Consider the following 17,415-nt stretch of genomic DNA (forward strand, 5'->3'; position numbering starts at 1 on the left):
GAATGCTGAGGTCGCTGATTCAAAACCCTGGGCTTGCCTGGTCAAGGCACATATGGGAGTTGATGCTTCCTGCTCCTCCCCCTGTTCTCTCTCTATCTCTTTCTCTCTCTCTCTCTCCCCTCTCTCTCTAATAAAAATGAATAAATAAAATCTAAAAAAGTAAATAAATTAAAAAAAAAGAATATTTAATGATACTTTAAAATTGTATTTTCCTGTTAGAAATAAATGCCATTTATAAAAATAAGAAGAACCTTGTCGTTTAGAAATCGGCATACCAAGTGCAGTAGGTTTGGGCTTGCGTTACTGCTGAAGACTTGCTTACTCAGCTGCTACTTTCAGTAAGGACCACTGTGGATCAGATCCTGGTATCAGTCCACCTTCATTTTAGTTGCAATCTAGACCACAGTACATATCTCCTGTTTCAACATCACTCTAAGCAACCCCTGAAGTTGGAGCTATTCTCATCAAGCATCTGGGGGTATTTATTAATTCTGACCTTTTCATAAATGAGTGGTTTGTCTTGCTTTTGCCTCTAGACTTTTCTGAAAATGTTTTAGAAGGTTATTCAAACTAAGGTAGACTATTGGAGCCATGCTCATGAAAAACTTGAAGAGAAATATTTGGGTTTCAATTTTTTATTTTGAGTGGAAGAGATATCTGTTTAATGTCATTACATAGAAAATGCTGATTAACTTTTCCTTTATGTCATTTACTGTGTTTATAATAAATATTTATGTGGTATTTGATTCTCACACTGAGCATAAACTCTGTAAGTGGGGAGAGCAGGTCTGTTTGGCTCAGTATTGTAATCCCATGACCTAGCAGTGTGCCTAGAACATAGGGAACTGTACTAAATATTTGTTGAACAAAAGTTTGGAAAAAGCTGTGTAGTATATCTCCCTTTTAGAGTCTAGGGCACATTGACATAGTAAAGGCTTCGAGAAGTTTTTAAGTTAAACTGAAACATCTGATCCAACATTTTCCAAGCTTTTTTCATAATAGGAATCCCCCCCCCCCCCCGTACCACATCATATTGAACTGTAATTTGGGAAATGCTACATTAAATCATTAGATCTTAACTATCTAGAATGTATAGCATAAAGTTTAATCCCTCCTTTTATGACAGCTCTTTGAAAGAAGCTCTCAAGCTTCTGACTTCAAACAAAACCTCTAGCCCATTCATTCCATACTCTAGATCTGTCCCATTTTGTCAGTCTCACTCTTGAAATGCACTCACCAAGAGTATAGTAAGTATCTAATACAATGCCAAGCTGTGTGCAGGGGATGCAATAGTTTAGAATCCAGAATGCCAGTCAGTATTGGGTAGATAGTCTGGCTGCTCAGCAGTGCTGTAATTTGACAGGGCACATTCAGAGTAAGATTTAGTGAAGGGACTAAGAACCGTAAGTTCTTACAGAATGTCTATCCAAATGTAAAAACTAAGGCAAGTAGTCAGTGGACTGTAGGAAAAACCTTTCTCAATTCTTAGGTGTGAGAGTAAAGACGAATCAAAGATGAATAATTGTTCTCAGGGCGCCACCATAAATACAGCCAGCCAACAGAGCCATGAAGCTGAAATGTGGCATTCTTGGAAAATAATTACCAGAAGCCCCGAATGGAGTGCCTAAGGCCAAGCTGATTCACAGACAGGTGGTCTTCTGTGGAACTGGCACATGTGGCAGGCATTGCTGATCTCAAGGAAGATGCAGTACTTGTTTTAAATGTGATCACTTTGTCTTTTTCTATTGTCTAGTGCACCTTTTCCAATTAAGAAGTCATGTTGTTGAAAGCTGACATCCATAACTTGGATGCTGATATTCTCATTATTCAAAACTGTTGGTTTTCAACTTTCTTTTCCAGAGAGAGTAACTGATCTATTAACTGTATCCAATCCATTTTGTGCAGCCTCAGGGAAAAATGACGTGCCCTGACTTTTTGTGGGTATGGTATCTCAACCACACCTCCCTTACAAATTTGGTCATTCCTAATATTTATACCTCTATAGCTCCTTCTGTCATGGTTTTGAAATCAGTTACCAAGTAATATGAAATGCCAGCTTAACCTGATGTACCATAATGATGCTAATATTCAAGCATGACAAAAAGTTACTAATGACCTCTGAAGTTATCAACTGGAGCCAACTTTAGGTGAAGGATAACCAGGTTGGGAATGGGGGACTATGCATGTATATGTATACACACACACACATACATACACAAATCACGTAAAAAGTTGCCTTTGGTCTGCACCGTGCAGGAAACATGAAACAATAGAATTGCCAGAGATTGTGATTAGCAGTAGTCTGAGAAGTATGGTGGATAGCTTTCATTCTAGTGAGAACAAAGGCCACACGTTAGTATTAAGGGAAGACATTTAGGATGCATCAGTCAGACTGACTCTAATTACTAATTCTGTGTTAGGCATACTCTCCCAGATTTTATAGCATTGTACATGATTGGTCTATTCAAACTTTGGTTGAGAAAATAAGGTGGTGGATGTTCTCAGAGGAGCAACACATTCTCTGATCTTAAGGAACCTCTATAAGAGGAGAGATACAACATAATGGTTGAAAATTTCAATGAGAAAGGTACAAATAAAACACTATGAGAAAAGCAGAGCTGGGAGGATGATTTACTTTAAACTAACTAAAGGATACCTTGCTTGACCTCTCAGAAGCGTTTGACATTGATCACACCTTCATTTATGAAACACTTTCATTACCAGAGACCACACCCTCCTGGTTTTCCTCCTACCTCAGCCCCTTTCTCAGTTTCTGTTGATCTTCTTTTCTTGATTTCCACGTGTTGAACTGTCCCAGGGCTCAGGCATTGGTCCTTTTCTCTAGCTACATATAGTGTGTGCTCGTTCAGTGGCTTTTAACACAATCCACATGTTATCTCCAATATTAACCTCTCTTCTGAGCCCCAGACTTGTACCCAACCACCCGCTTGACATCCATCTTAGATGTCTAATACAAATGTTATTTGGCCAAAGCAGAACTTGGCTTTCCGTTCAAACCCACACCTCTTCCCACCCTTTCCTATCTTAAGAAATTCTACCTAGCTCCAAAGCCTACTGTTTTTACTTTCTAAACTAGTGATCTTTAATTCCTCTCTCCTTTCCAAATCCACATATAATCCATCAGCAAATCCAAATTATTCTACCTTAAAATATTTACTTCTACCTGAATATATTTACTTTTTCTCACTTCTGCTGTTACCACCTAAGTCTAAGCAACCATGATCTCACCTGAACTACCACGGTATCCTCTCATCTGGTCTCCCTGCTTCTGTTTTAGCTTTCCTTCAGTCTTTTCTTTAAGATATAATGTCCTTCTTAAAGCATAAATGGCACCGTGGCAGTCCTTTGATCAAAACGTTACCATGTCTTTCTGCCTCACCCAAAATAGATCTAAAATTCCTCCCGTTTCTGCTGTTTGGTTCCTGCTTCTGACCCCATCACTCTCTGCCTTTGCTGTGTTATTTCTCCGCTAGCCTCCTTGCCCTTACGTCCCCTCAATAGGCAAGGTCATTCTCCCTACAGGGACGCTGCACTATAAGGCTATGTAATTAATAGTTATTGAATTTTCACAATATCCCAGGCACTGTTCTAAGTGTTTTTCCAGTTTTAACTTGTTACAGGCACTGGGGTTCTTGGGTTCCCCAAAACCGAAACTGAGAGGAAACCCCAGAGAAATTTCCAGACAGATGTTTTTAAGCTTATGCCCGAGCACAAGGGAGACAGCACAGAGAAAAGGCAGGCCCTCTGAGCTGAGGGGCTGCTCTGCATGGCCGCCTTTATAAGCTGGGACAAATTGGCTTGAGTGGAAAGGTGGGCTTTTAGAAGTCTTCATGTCAGGGTAGGAAAAGAAAGCAAGCAGATAAATTTCTGTAAATTTTTTGGAGCAGGAAGTGGAGAGGTGGTGGCATTCTTGCTGTCAGCTTATCTTGCATTCCTTCCTGCCACCTGGTCTATACTTGGCTTTCTGGCCACCTGATATTTTTTTCATTTCAAGGTCCAATCCCCTATACTGTCTTTTTTTTTAGAGAGAGAAAGAGTGAGAGGGAGACAGGCAGGGAGAGAGAGCAGGGGTGAGAGAGAAGCATCAAGTCATTGCTTCACTTTAGTTGTGCATTGATTATTGTACGTGCCTTGACCAGGATCATATAGACAACCTTAGCGACCTTGGGCTCTAGCTGGCAATCTTTGGGCTCAAACTGGGGACCTTGGGATTATGTTGACAATCTGTGCTCAAGCCAGCAACCCGTGCTCAAGCCAACAACCTTGGGTTTCGAACCAGTGGCCTCAGTGTACCAGACTGACACTGATCACCACCAGTCGGGCGTCCCATACTGCCTTTTTTTTTTTTAAGATTTTAGAGAGAGGAGAAGAAAGAGGCGGAGGGAGGGCCAGGAAGCATCAACTCGTAATTGCCTCTAATATGTGCCTTGACCAGGCAAGCCCAAGGTTTCAAACCCACAACTCAGACTTTCAGGTCAACACTTTATCTACTGCGCCACCACAGCTCAGGTGACTGTCTTAAACTTATCTAATTTCAGAGCAATATGAGATAGTTACTGACATATTATCCGCATGGGGAAACAGGCATGGGACAATAAGTAACTTACTAGCATCACAAGGTGAGTGACAGAGCCGGGATTTAAACCTCGGCAGAATGAGCTTTGAGTCCACACTCTCACCCAGGTCCTGAGTTGCCCTATGGTCTCAATAGAATATAAGCATCATGAGAGGGTAGAGACATTCTTCTCTTCACCCCCATACTTCTAACGGGCTGACACATCATAGGACCTGTAAGGTCAGTGGATAATGGGGGATGGTTACTTGGGAAACTCAGACCCGTGAACTTTGGCTAGGACCGCCCACAACCAAGTGCGCCAAAAGAGGCTTCACAGGAGCCGTTTGGAAAAAAGCTACCGTCTACCAGCCAGTGGGATTTCACCACGTCATGTTAGCTCCACTTCCCTAGAGGGACCCCTTTAAATATCTCCCACGCAGTTTAATCCGTGCAACTTCCCTGGCCTCCATCTTACCTTGGGGCTAGGGAACCTTGCCGGCAGGATGCAGGATGCGCTGTACTCAATAAAGCCTTTTGTTATTCCACACTTTGCGGCTCCGAGCCCTCTTCCTTCCTTCTCAGCGGGGAAAAATACTTTACATTTTGGTGCCCAAACCTGGGTACAGGACTTTATTAAATAGCTGTTGAATGTATATGCTTCTATTAACTTCTGAGTAGGCTTAGAAAAGCTTCTTTGAAGAGGCTTTTGAACTGGAGCTTGAAGAAAGGGGAATTTTTCAAGAAATTGGGAAAAGAGAGAAGGAAAGTGAGTGACAGTGACAGCCAGGTGAAGCCCCATGAATAGAAGCTCAAAGAAAAGATTGTCCAGATCAGCTGGAACCTCCGTCATTGCTGGAGAGAGGGAAGGATAAGGCGGGAAGGACACAGTCTGTTGAGAAGAGTATGGAAAGCCTTGGGTACCAAAACCAGGCAAAGGAGAGGAGGTCGGATTTGGTGTGCAGTAAGAGCCACTGAATATTTTTTAGTCGTTAGAGCAGTACGTTCAGAGCAACTGTTTGAGGTGACGGCTCAGGTGGCCGCACACAGCGAGGGTTAGAACAGGCTGAGGCTGGGACCCTAACCTCTCTTGCGCTGTCACAGTAGCCTCAGAACTGGAGCTCCACCTACGCTCCTGTCCCGTCAATCCCTTCCTCCATCTGGCAGCCAGAAAGATCATTTAAATCTTCAGTTCAGCTCCTGTGATATTGTGATTTATAATAAATATATGTCTTTGCCCTCATTCCTGGCACAGAGCTCCTAAAACCCTTGGAATTTCCCAGTGTTGAGAGCAATCAAGGTGTCTTTTGTTATGTGAATGAGGTGATTTACAGAAAGCACCGAGGGTGGGGCTGGCTGCCTGGAGAAGCCAGGCTGTGATTAGAGGGTCGGAGCTCTCAGTCCTCACCCCACCTCTAGGCAGAGGGGACTGGAGCCTGAGTCAATCACAGCCATGCCTCAATTGAAGGCTCAGTAAACCCCCAAACGGTGGGGGCTCAGGAAGCTTCTGGGTGAGTGATTCCATGGAGAATTGGGAGGAGTGGTGTCCCTTCCCACGCACCTTGCCTTATGCATCTCTTCCACCTGGCTGTCCCCGAGTTACATCCTTTTATGAGAAACTGGTAACCTAGTAAGTAGAATGCTTTCCTAGGTTCTGTGAGCAGCTCTAACAAATTAATTGAACCCGAGGAAGAGGGGTTGTGGGAACTCCCAATATAACTGGCCAGAGGCACAGACATCAGTCTGGGTTTGCAGATGGCATCTGAAGTGGGCTGGGGCGGGGTGGGGGCAGTCTTCTGGGACTCAGCTTTTCACCTCCAGAGAACTGCTTGGTGGTGTTGTGAGCAATCACCCCTTAACATTGAAATTGGAACCAGAAACATTTGAGGTCCATTTTCTCCTCTGCTTGAAATTTGTAAATGGCTTCCAATTGGCTTTACGCTACTCCAAATCCTTACCGTAATACCAACTTTGCAAGATCTGACTCCCCCCACTAGATTCCTCCCCAATACTCTTCCTCTTCTTTATGATCCAACTATACCAGGGGTCGGGAACCTTTTTGGCTGAGAGAGCCATGAACGCCACATATTTTAAAATGTAATTCTGTGAAAGCCATACAACGACCCATGTACGTTATGCATTATCCAATAAAAATTTGGTGTTGTCCCAGAGGACAGCTTGATTGGCTCCAGCAACCTGCAACCATGAACATGAGCGGTAGGAAATGAATGGATTGTAATACATGAGAATGTTTTATATTTTTAACGTTTTTTTTTTATTATTAAAGATTTGTCTGTGAGCCAGATGCAGCCATCAAAAGAGCCATATCTGGTCCCTGGCCGGTTGGCTCAGCGGTAGAGCGTCGGCCTGGTGTGCAGGGGACCCGGGTTCGATTCCCGGCCAGGGCACATAAGAGAGGCGCCCATTTGCTTCTCCACCCCCCCCCCTTCCTCTCTGTCTCTCTCTTCCCCTCCTGCAGCCAAGGCTACATTGGAGCAAAGATGGCCCGGGCGCTGGGGATGGCTCCTTGGCCTCTGCCCCAGGCGCTAGAGTGGCTCTGGTCCTGGCAGAGCGACGCCCCGGAGGGGCAGAGCATCGCCCCCTGGTGGGCAGAGCGTCGCCCCTGGTGGGCATGCTGGGTGGATCCCGGTCGGGCGCATGCGGGAGTCTGTCTGTCTCTCCCCGTTTCCAGCTTCAGAAAAATACAAAAAAAAAAAAAAAGAGAGAAGAGCCATATCTGGCTCACGAGCCATAGGTTCCCAACTCCTAAACTATACTACACTTCTTTCAGATTCTCCAAGCATGAAGCTCTTATTATACATTCTTGCCTCTGATATTCTGCCTCTCCAAATGTCTCTCCTCTCCTTACCCCCTCTACTAATTCCTTTCCGTTTCTCAGGATTTTCCTCTCCAACTGACTGACCCCTTTCTGGTAGAGTTGCCTGAGGTAGCAGATGAAAATATTAGACTCCCCATTAAAGTTGAATTTCAGATAAATAAGATAATTTTTTCTTAGTGTAAGTAAATCTCGTGCAATGTTTGGAACATACTTATACTAAAATATAACTTATTGTACATCTGAAATTCAACTTTAACGGGACGTCTTGTATTCTATCTGGAAACCCGACTTCCTGGACTGGATTTAGTTCTGCCCTCCCCTGCTCCCTCTGCCCTCCCCTTGGTATTTATCTCACTGGCTCCGTTTGTTACCTGGTAGGCTCTCACTTCCAGCAGGGCAGGGATGTGTCTGCTCTGCTTTGTTCACCGATGCCTAGTACAGTGCAATAGCATGTAACAGGCCCTATTCAATATTAAACAAAAGAAAATGATACAAGACTACTGGAGTTCTAGAGAGACGAGTGCTGAAGATACCGTCTGGGTAGTTGTTTGCATGGAGGTGATCACTGAAGCAGGAAGAAGTGGAGGGGGGAGAGAATACACAGCAAATGTATAGAGTAGTGAAGGGAACCAAAATTTTGCCACCCTGAAGCTGCCATTCTGGGTGTACAGCCGGTGGGCACTGTGGCCATGCAGGTTCCCATGGGATTCGGACAGCCGGTAAAGGAACTGTGGAGCCGGAGGATGGTGGGCCGTTCCGTTTATTAGAGTCTCACAATGGCGGACGAGCAAGCAGGCAGGGAAAATGCCTCTCTCTCTCTCTCTCTCTCTCTCTCTCTCTCTCTCTCAGGACTCACAAGCAAAACAGGTCGGGGAAGAAGAGGGCCTTCTCCAGTAAACAATAACAAACAATGGCCCCTCTCAATGGCAGCAGGGAATCCACAATTTGCAATCTGCTGCCCTGAGGACAAGCACCCACACAGCCTTCCATAGACTATACTCACATAGTGCTGCCCCATGCTCGTGCACCAATCGGCGAAAGTGCAAGCGAGCACGCCTAACACACTTGGAACACACTTGTTTGCCCAGCATTCCACCCCTGTTTAGGGTTGCTCACTTCACAATCTACTCGACAGGTATCTTCCACGATGGTCCCTGTGGGAGGAGTGAGGTACATTACATAAACAAACAGATTACAGCAACAGCACAAGTTATACAATGACAACAATTACAAAGGTGCCCTCCACAATGTCTCCCTGAGCACTCTGCCCTAAGTGCTAACTGAAGGCCCATCGGTAGCCCCCTACTCCACAGTAAGTGGGAGGGCCTGTATAGTCCAGGGCTGTGTCCATGGAAACCATAAAGTGTCCTTGGTGCATCTCTGCAACTAGATGAGAGCAGCTTCCCAGTGCAGGAGGGCCTCCACTGGAGCTGGCTCTGCCCATCAGGGTCTCTCGTACTGTTCCCAAGCGGCATGTCCATCCAACAAGGGAACTGGTGCCCCTCTCTGGTCACAGTCCAAGTCCGTTACAACACTCAGTGATCAGTCCATCATAGACAGCCCAGCTGTCTGAGCAGATCACCAAGGTAAAGGTCCATTACAGGCAACTAGCCATACAGCTCTTCCTTAATGGACCTCATTGCCTTTCCACGGCACTCTGTCCATTACCATAAGTCCCATCCAAACCCCTGAGCAAGCTTACAGGGCCTGGTGGGCCTTGATAGTTCTCTTATCTGTTGCTGAAAAAAAAATTTTTTAAAAACACATTATTTTCTAATGTCAACACCTGCTGCACATTAGAAGGTGATCAACGGATTGTCAATTTCACCTGGGGCCTCAGGCCTCCCCACTCATTCCTGTTAGGTGGGTCTCTCAGTCTTCCCCAGTTCTTACAGTGACAAATGGGTCTTGGCGAGGATCCTCCTCTCCCACAACTCTCTCCAGTAAGTAATCTTGCAACCATGCAACCCTCATGTCAGCCATTTTCTTGGCAGCTACCAGGGCTGCCCGCTTACCCCTGCTTTTTCAGTGGCTGGAACCTATGCTCTGGCTTAAGCTGCCGCCAAAGCTCTAACCCCTTAAGGGGTAAGGTAGAGGAGTGGTCATTGCTCTCCAGCATATGGTTTCCCTTGGCTGTCCTTTTGGGGGCCATGGGCTGGGTGTTTTTTGCAACACTGCAAGAGGAAACCAGGAGTTCTGTGGACTACTGGACTCATAAGATTTTATTAGACCTGCCATCTAATTTCTCTTTATCTGCCCCAGCTGCAATCAAATCTACCCACATCTGTGTTCGGGTAGCCTCTACAGGTCCATTTCTCTTGTTAGTTATGGGGGCAGCACAGGCAGCAGCCATCACTACTTACGGTCCTATACTGTCTCCAGCTCCCCAAAATCTGCCACCGTCTGTGTAACCACATTGATGAGCTGCCCCTGAGGCGCTCTTGGCTTCAGGGTTTTTACCTTCTGGGTGACCACTAGCCAGGGTCTGAGTCTGAAGACAGCAGCTTCAGCCCGAGCCTCCTCCTCCTCAGAAAAGTTGGAAAGTCTGCTCCCGCTGGCCCAGAGCCACTCTGTGGGCATGGATGCTCCTTCTCCAGCAACTGTTTTGGCTCCAGTGGCTACTGGCTCTTGGCCTGAAGCTTAGACTCAAGCTCTTGAACTCGCAGTTGTTTCTCCAACAACTGTCACTGCCAATGTTCAGCTTCCAGACCAAATTGCAACTCACAAACCTGTAATTCCTTCTGCAGAAACTGTTCCAGTTCCAGGCGCTGTTGGTGTTCAGCCTGCATCTCATGCTGCAGCTTTCGAGAGCAGTCAGCCTCCTTTTCCAGCATTCGCTCCAGTTCAAGCTGTCGCTGGTTCTCAGCCTGTAGCCTGACCTGCAGTTCTCAGATCTGAGCGCTTTCTCCAGTGATTGTTCCAGCTCATGCCGTTGTTGCTGCTCAGTCTGCAGCTTATCCTGGAGTTTTGTTTTTTATTTCTTTTTTACCTCTGGCAGCTTCTCATACAGAACTCCTGGTTTCCTCTTGCAGTGTTGCAAAAAACACCTAGCCCATGGCCCCCAAAAGGACAGCCAAGGGGAACCATATGCTGGAGAGCAATGACCACTCCTCTACCTTACCCCTTAAGGGTGTTGGCAGCTCCACACTAACCTGATCCAAATCCTGCTGGCTGCACCTGATGTAAGCTGGTGGCCGAGGCCAGGAAGGTTCACACTGGATTTGGACAGACAGTAAAGAAACTGTGGAGCCAGACGATAGTGAGCCATTCTGTTTATTAGAATCTCACAATGACGGACAAACAAGCAGGCCGGAAAAATGGGCTTCCCTCTCTCTCAACACTCACAAGCAAAAGAGGCTGGGGGCTGGGGAGAACCCCTTCTCGGGCAAACAATAGCAAGCAATGGCCCCTCCCAATAAGCAGGCAATCCACAATTTATAATCTGCCACCTGCAGCCTTACATAGACACACATGGTGCTGCCACATGCTCATGCACCAATCAGGCAAAGCAAGCAAGCCTAACACACTTGTTTGCCCAACACTGGGATATGGATTTTAAACTTGTTATTAAGAAACAAAAGACTCTGAAAGAAACTTTGACTCTCCCCCCTTTCCAGCTCAAGAGATTCAGACAGAAAAACCTGCTTCAGGAAGGAGATTTTAGGATGATCATCTTAGCCTAATTTGAATTAAGTAGAAGTAAGAGGGCTTCAGGCAGGCATCTGTTAGCTAGATACCCTCTCTTTCCCATTGTTTCTGAGTTGCTTAGCAAGAATTTTCCTTCCACTCTTTCTCAACTATCTGTAAATCATTCTGAAATCTAATACCCAGCCCCCTCCCCTTTCTGCTTTGTCCAGAAAATGTTACATATACATCCAATGTTACTTCGTTGTCTTTGGAATTTTTAAATGGATTGCTTTTAGAGAGAAAGGGTGGGGGAGAGAAGCATTCATCTGTTGTTCCACTTAATTGGGCATTTGTGGTTACTTCCTGAATGTGCCCTGACCAGGGATCAAACCCACAACTTTCAAGTTTTGGGGGTGACACCCCAACTAACTGCGCTAACAGGCCAGGGCCTGGAATTTTCATGCTTATGTGAATTTCCCATTTGCATGTATTAAAATTTTGATTTTCTCCTGTTAATCTGGCTCTCTTAATATGATTATTAGCCCAGCCATAAGAATTTACAACAGGGGTCCCCAAACTACAGCCCGCGGGCCACATGCGGCCCCCTGAGGCCATTTATCCGGCCCCCACCGCACTTCCGGAAGGGGCACCTCTTTCATTGGTGGTCAGTGAGAGGAGCACATTGACCATCTCATTAGCTAAAAGCAGGTCCATTGTTTCCATTGCAATACTGGTCAGTTTGTTGATTTAAATTTACTTGTTCTTTATTTTAAATATTGTATATGTTTCTATTTTTTTTTTGTTTTTGTTTTTTTTTACTTTAAAATAAGATATGTGCAGTATGCATAGGGATTTGTTCATACTTTTTTTATAGTCCGGCCCTCCAATGGTCTGAGGGACAGTGAACTGGCCCCCTGTGTAAAAAGTTTGGGGACCCCTGATTTACAAGGTGGGAGAAAAAATATTAATTTTTTTTTTTTAGCCCCCCACAGTAGGAAGAGAAGACCTGGGGCTAAGCTGTGAGGAATGCTTGTGCTTGGGGGCAAAAACAGGAAGAAGACCAGATGCCAGAGACAATAGTTCTAAAGAAAGAAAATTACTGAGGGTTAGAGAAGTGAGCAGGTGTTGGGCAAACAAGTGTGTCAGGCTTGCTCGCTTGTACTTTGCTGATTGGTGCACGAGCACGGGGCAGCACTGCATGCGTACAGTCTATGTAAGGCTGCGGGCGCTTGCCTCAGGGCGGCAGATTGTAAATTGAGGATTGCCTGCCATCATTCGCCATTTGGAGGGGACCATTTGTTGCTATTGTTGGCTGGAGAAGGGTTTTTTTCCCCTGGTCTGTTTGCTAGTCAGTCCAGGGAGAGAGAGAGAAGCATTTTCCCTGCCTGCTTGCTAGTCTGCCCTTGCGAGACTCTAATTAAAGGAATGGCCCACCCTCCTCTGGCTCCACAGCTCCTTTACCGTCTACCTGAATTCAATGCAAATCTGCATGGCCACGGCCACCAGCCTTACAGCCAGTCCTTTGGATTTGGCAGTTAAACACTTGGGACCTTCCAGAGAGCTGATTTAGGTCAGTAGCTATCAGACTGCATGCAAACTTCTCTTGATAAATTTAGTGATTGGAAAAAAGAGAAAGAGAGATTGTAGTAGAGCCACTAGCCTGGTGGAGAAAAAAATGTGTGTATATGCCTGCTTTATGCATAAGGGAGACTTTTGTGTGTTTGTTGGTGAAAGGGAAGGAACCAGTATAAAAGAGGTCTGATCATCCTGGGAGAAGGGTAATGGATGATCTAGGAAGAAGGGGAGGGGATGGACTCGGAAAAGAATCATAAGAGGAACAGGGTGAGAGCAAGGGTTATTACAGTCATTTCTGACAAGCGTTACTCTCCAATTGGTCTCAAAAAAAGTCACATTGTTTTTATTACTAAAGAGTCTATGCAATGTTCACAAGCAGTAAATCCTAACTTTGAACACAATTAATATTTCTTAGCCCAGAGCTTCTCAAACTTTTAACAGGCGTAGTAATCATCACCTGGACTCTTGCTTAAATACAGATTGTCATGAGCAGGTGAGATTGGGCCTGAAATTCTGCATTTCCAACAAATATCCAGAAGGTGCTGTTGTTGCTGGTCTTAGGTTTTTTATCCTTGCTTCTGTGAAGCTTTTTTTTTGTTTTTAATGGCAGCTGAATGGAAATGTTTTATGTTTGGCATAACCTTGTAGTGAAATCTATGCAAGAAAAATTGAGCATCTTTCCTTCTGAAGTTAGCTGAAATGTGAGGTGGGGGGGAATTAAGCTCCACCTCCTGGAGGGTAATAGCTATATAAATTATTTGAAATTCTTCTATAAGGAAGATTTATCTCTTCTTCCTTGTCAATGTAAGAAATGTTTAATGTAGAGAAGGTCTATGAGTTTATTTGAGCCAAACTGATGACATTTACTGGGAAATAAAATCTCAGTGTATTGAGAAAATGCTCCAGGGAAGGGCAGCTTTGTCACTTATTTTGTATATCAAAATCAAAAGGGAAGACGCAAGTGGCTTACATGAAATCCATTGGGAGGTGGGAGAAAGCAAAGCAGAGAAATCTCTGGGATTGGATAAAAAGTAAAACAAATCAACACATTGGTGGGTATAGTATTGTTAACAGTTAACAATTAGCATGATAACAATAACAATGAGGGACTCTGTGTTCTCCCCCACCTTTGCTCTGGTGAGATATTGTGTCCTTAGGGGTCTTGAAAAAGGAAATTACTGTGACATTCCAAAGGTATACTATTTTAGAGGCAAAAAGACAACAGACAGCATCAGTTAAGGTAAAGACTGACCTTTGTCAAGAAAGGTCCTGGCCTAGCACATGACTGCCTGCCAGGACTGGCATTTAGCTAGAAAGTTTTGATTTCAGAACAACTTATGTGGTTACTTTGGGTCTCTGAGTCTGCAAGGCCGCCATGCAGGCCTCCCCTGAGTTTGTCAGGTTTAGCATAGGGCCTCGTTTTGTCCACAACCCCATAAATTTTTTAGACAACCATTTATATCAGTATAGATTCTCATGGGTATTTATTTAATGTTTTGGGTTATAATCAGATAGTAAGTTATTTTGTTGCTCACATTGTTCCAGCTTTGGACACTGGAAGCTCTTCCAGGTTGTTCCCTCTGTCCCTCTGACATGCCCCAAACTTGAGTTTTTGAGCATTTTTTAACATTTTGGCTTTACTTGTATACTTCTTGCCCCAGCCCTATAATCAGCCATTTCTCACAACTCTGGTTCCTTTTATTGGAAAAGCTTATTTTATTTTATTTTAATTTTATTCATTTATTGATTTTAGAGGGAGGAAGGGAGAGAGAGAGATTGAAACATCCATGTTGTTGTTCCACCTATTCATGCATTCCTTGGTGACTACTGTATGTGCCCTGACTGGGAATCGAACATGCAACCTTGGCACACAGAGATGATGCTCTAACCAATGGAGCTACCTGACTAGGGCTGGAGAGACTTCCTTTAAAATCCAAACCTTAACCTCACTTAGTCATTCAGTCAGTCAGTGAATATTTATGCATATTCTACTCTGAAGCTCATCACTGAACCAGATGCTGGACATACAACGGGGAACGAAGCAGACCGTGTCCGTGCCTTCGAATGCGTGTGTGCGAGACAGTGAGCGTGTCTCATGGAAGACGTGTGTAATTACAACTTGGATAAGTGCCATGAAGGGAAGTGATAAGGAACTGAGATGAAGTTACCTAGCTCAGGGGCCTGGTTTAGATCAGGTGGCCAGAGAAAGTTTGATCAGATTGAAAGTTGAAGAAAGATTCAGCCATTTAAAGGGGAGAGGGAGAAGTGTTTTCAAACTGCAGGTTAGTTTGGCCTTGACCAGTTTTTTGTTTTGTTTTAAGGCACAGAAAATACAAGAAGTATTTTTATATAAAACTAATGTTATCTTTATGTATAGGTTAATGTGTTTACTGGATCATGATATAAAATACATTTCTCACTGGGGATTATCATCAAAAAAGTTTAAAAGCCACTGATTTTAAAGGAAATAAGAGCAGACTGAAAGCTCGGAAGAGAGAAAAGGCCCAAATATACTCGAGGGTCTGAGAGGGGCCGTGTGACTGAGGAGCAAACACGAGATGTGCGAAGGGGCCCAAGGTACGAGGGAGCCGCCCGGCGGGGCCCGGGAAGCCTTAGTGTTTTAATTAAGGAGTAACAGGAAGCCATTGGAGGGTTTCAGACAGGGAAGTACTGATATTTTACAAAGCCTCTTTAGGCCTGTTCATAAAGATGGTGCACCAAAAGCGGATAAGGAAGCCCCTGCCCCTCCCAAAGCTAAAGCCAAAACATAGGGTTTGAAGGCAAAAAAGCACATCCGCAAAATAAAAAAAGATCTACATGTTATACACCTTCCATCAGCTGAAGACACTGTGGCTCCAAAGGCAGCCCAGATGTGCTCAGAGGAGGCCCCGGGAGAAACCAGCTTGACCACTACACCATTATCAGCTTCCCCCATCTACCGAGGCAGCCATGAAGACAGTACACTTGTGTGCATTGTGAATGTTAGGGCCAACAAGCAGCAGATCACACAGGCTGTGAAGAAGCTCTATGGCAAGGACATGGCCAAGGTTGCACACTGCTCCGTCCTGATGGAGAGAAGAAGGCATATGTTCAACTGGCTCCTGAGTATGATGCTTTGGATGAGGCCGACAAAATTGAGATAATCTAAACCAGGGGTAGTCAACCTTTTATACCTACTGCCCACTTTTGTATCTCTGTTAGTAGTAAAATTTTTTAACCACCCACCGGTTCCACAGTAATGGTGATTTATAAAGTAGGGAAGTAACTTTATAAAATTTATAAGGCAGAGTTACAGCAAGTTAAAGCATATAATAATAATTACTTACCAAGTACTTTATGTCGGATTTTTGCTAAGTTTGGCAGAATAAATCTTTATAAAACAACTTACTATAGTTAAATCTATCTTTTTATTTATACTTTGGTTGCTCCACTACCACCCACCGTGAAAGCTGGAACGCCCACTAGTGGGCGGTAGGGACCAGGTTGACTACCACTGATCTAAACTGAGTCTAGCTGGCTAATTCTAAATATAAAAATTTTTGGCCCTGGCCGGTTGGCTCAGTGGTAGAGCATCGGCCTGGCGTGAAGGAGTCCCAGGTTCGATTCCCGGCCAGGGCACACAGGAGAAGCGCCCATCTGCTTCTCCACCCCTCCCCCTCTCCTTCCTCTCTGTCTCTCTCTTCCCCTCCCGCAGCCGAGGCTCCATTGGAGCAAAGTTTGCCCGGGCGCTGAGGATGGCTCCGTGGCTTCTGCCTCAGGCGCTAGAATGACTCTGGTCGCAGCAGAGCAACGCCCCCTGGTGGGCATGCCGGGTGGATCCCGGTCGGGCACATGCGGGAGTCTGTCTGACTGCCTCCCCGTTTCCAACTTCAGAGAAAAAAAAATTTTTTTTTCACTGTATAAAGAAAAGATACTTTAAACTACTATTCAGAGACCGGAAAGAAAAAGCAAATGCGGAAGGGGGCAGTCGGTGAGAAGGCGTTTGTCCAAAGCAAGAAGAGTCACTAGAATGTGGGTGCACATTTCATCTTCAGTCTTGTTCTTCCAGCCACTAGAGCAATGTGTGGACCACAGCAGACCTTCCATGTATATTTGTTGAATGAATAAATTCCACAATTGTGGTAATAATGGAGAGAAATGGATGAGTCAGTCACAACATATATGGAAAATGGCGGGTGTTGCCGATAGGTTGGGCGTGGGGGAAGGGGAAGGGGGGGTCCTCCTGCACACATCTAACTGCACCCACACTTGCTTACGCTTTCTTCTTCTACATGGGTTGTTACAGGATTCTTTCAACTGTTAAAGCCTGTGTTTTTACTTCTGTGCTTAGTCATATTGGCCAGAAGTGGAAATGACAGAATTTTTCAAGAGAAACTGAGATTGAGCAGAATTGCCAAAACCAGTTATCACAGATTTCCAGCCCATGGACTTTATAATCTTTGATGCCAAATCTTTGAAGCTCCATGAGACTCAAGCACTAACAAATAAAGGTCCTCAGATGGGTGCCAAAATTCCTTGGGATGCCACCTTCCGGCTGGGAGCTGGTGAGGTAATGAGCTATATAGCTGTTTGAAGAACCTTCTCCCAGCTGATTTTACACTATATTAAAAATATATTGTAGCAAAATCCTTTCTTCACATAATTTTCTAGACAGTCCCCTGCTGGTTTCCTCAGTAGAGGGCAGCCATCTCCTGTCGCTGTGGAGGGACTTGGAAGAAGATGGGCTTAGACTGACTGACTCAACATGGAGCAGAAGAGTGAAGGAGCCACATGCCAAGAACAGAAAAATCTGAGTCCTCTC

Source organism: Saccopteryx leptura, chromosome 3 (assembly GCF_036850995.1).
Source record: "Saccopteryx leptura isolate mSacLep1 chromosome 3, mSacLep1_pri_phased_curated, whole genome shotgun sequence".
In the NCBI taxonomy this organism is placed as follows: Eukaryota; Metazoa; Chordata; class Mammalia; order Chiroptera; family Emballonuridae; genus Saccopteryx; species Saccopteryx leptura.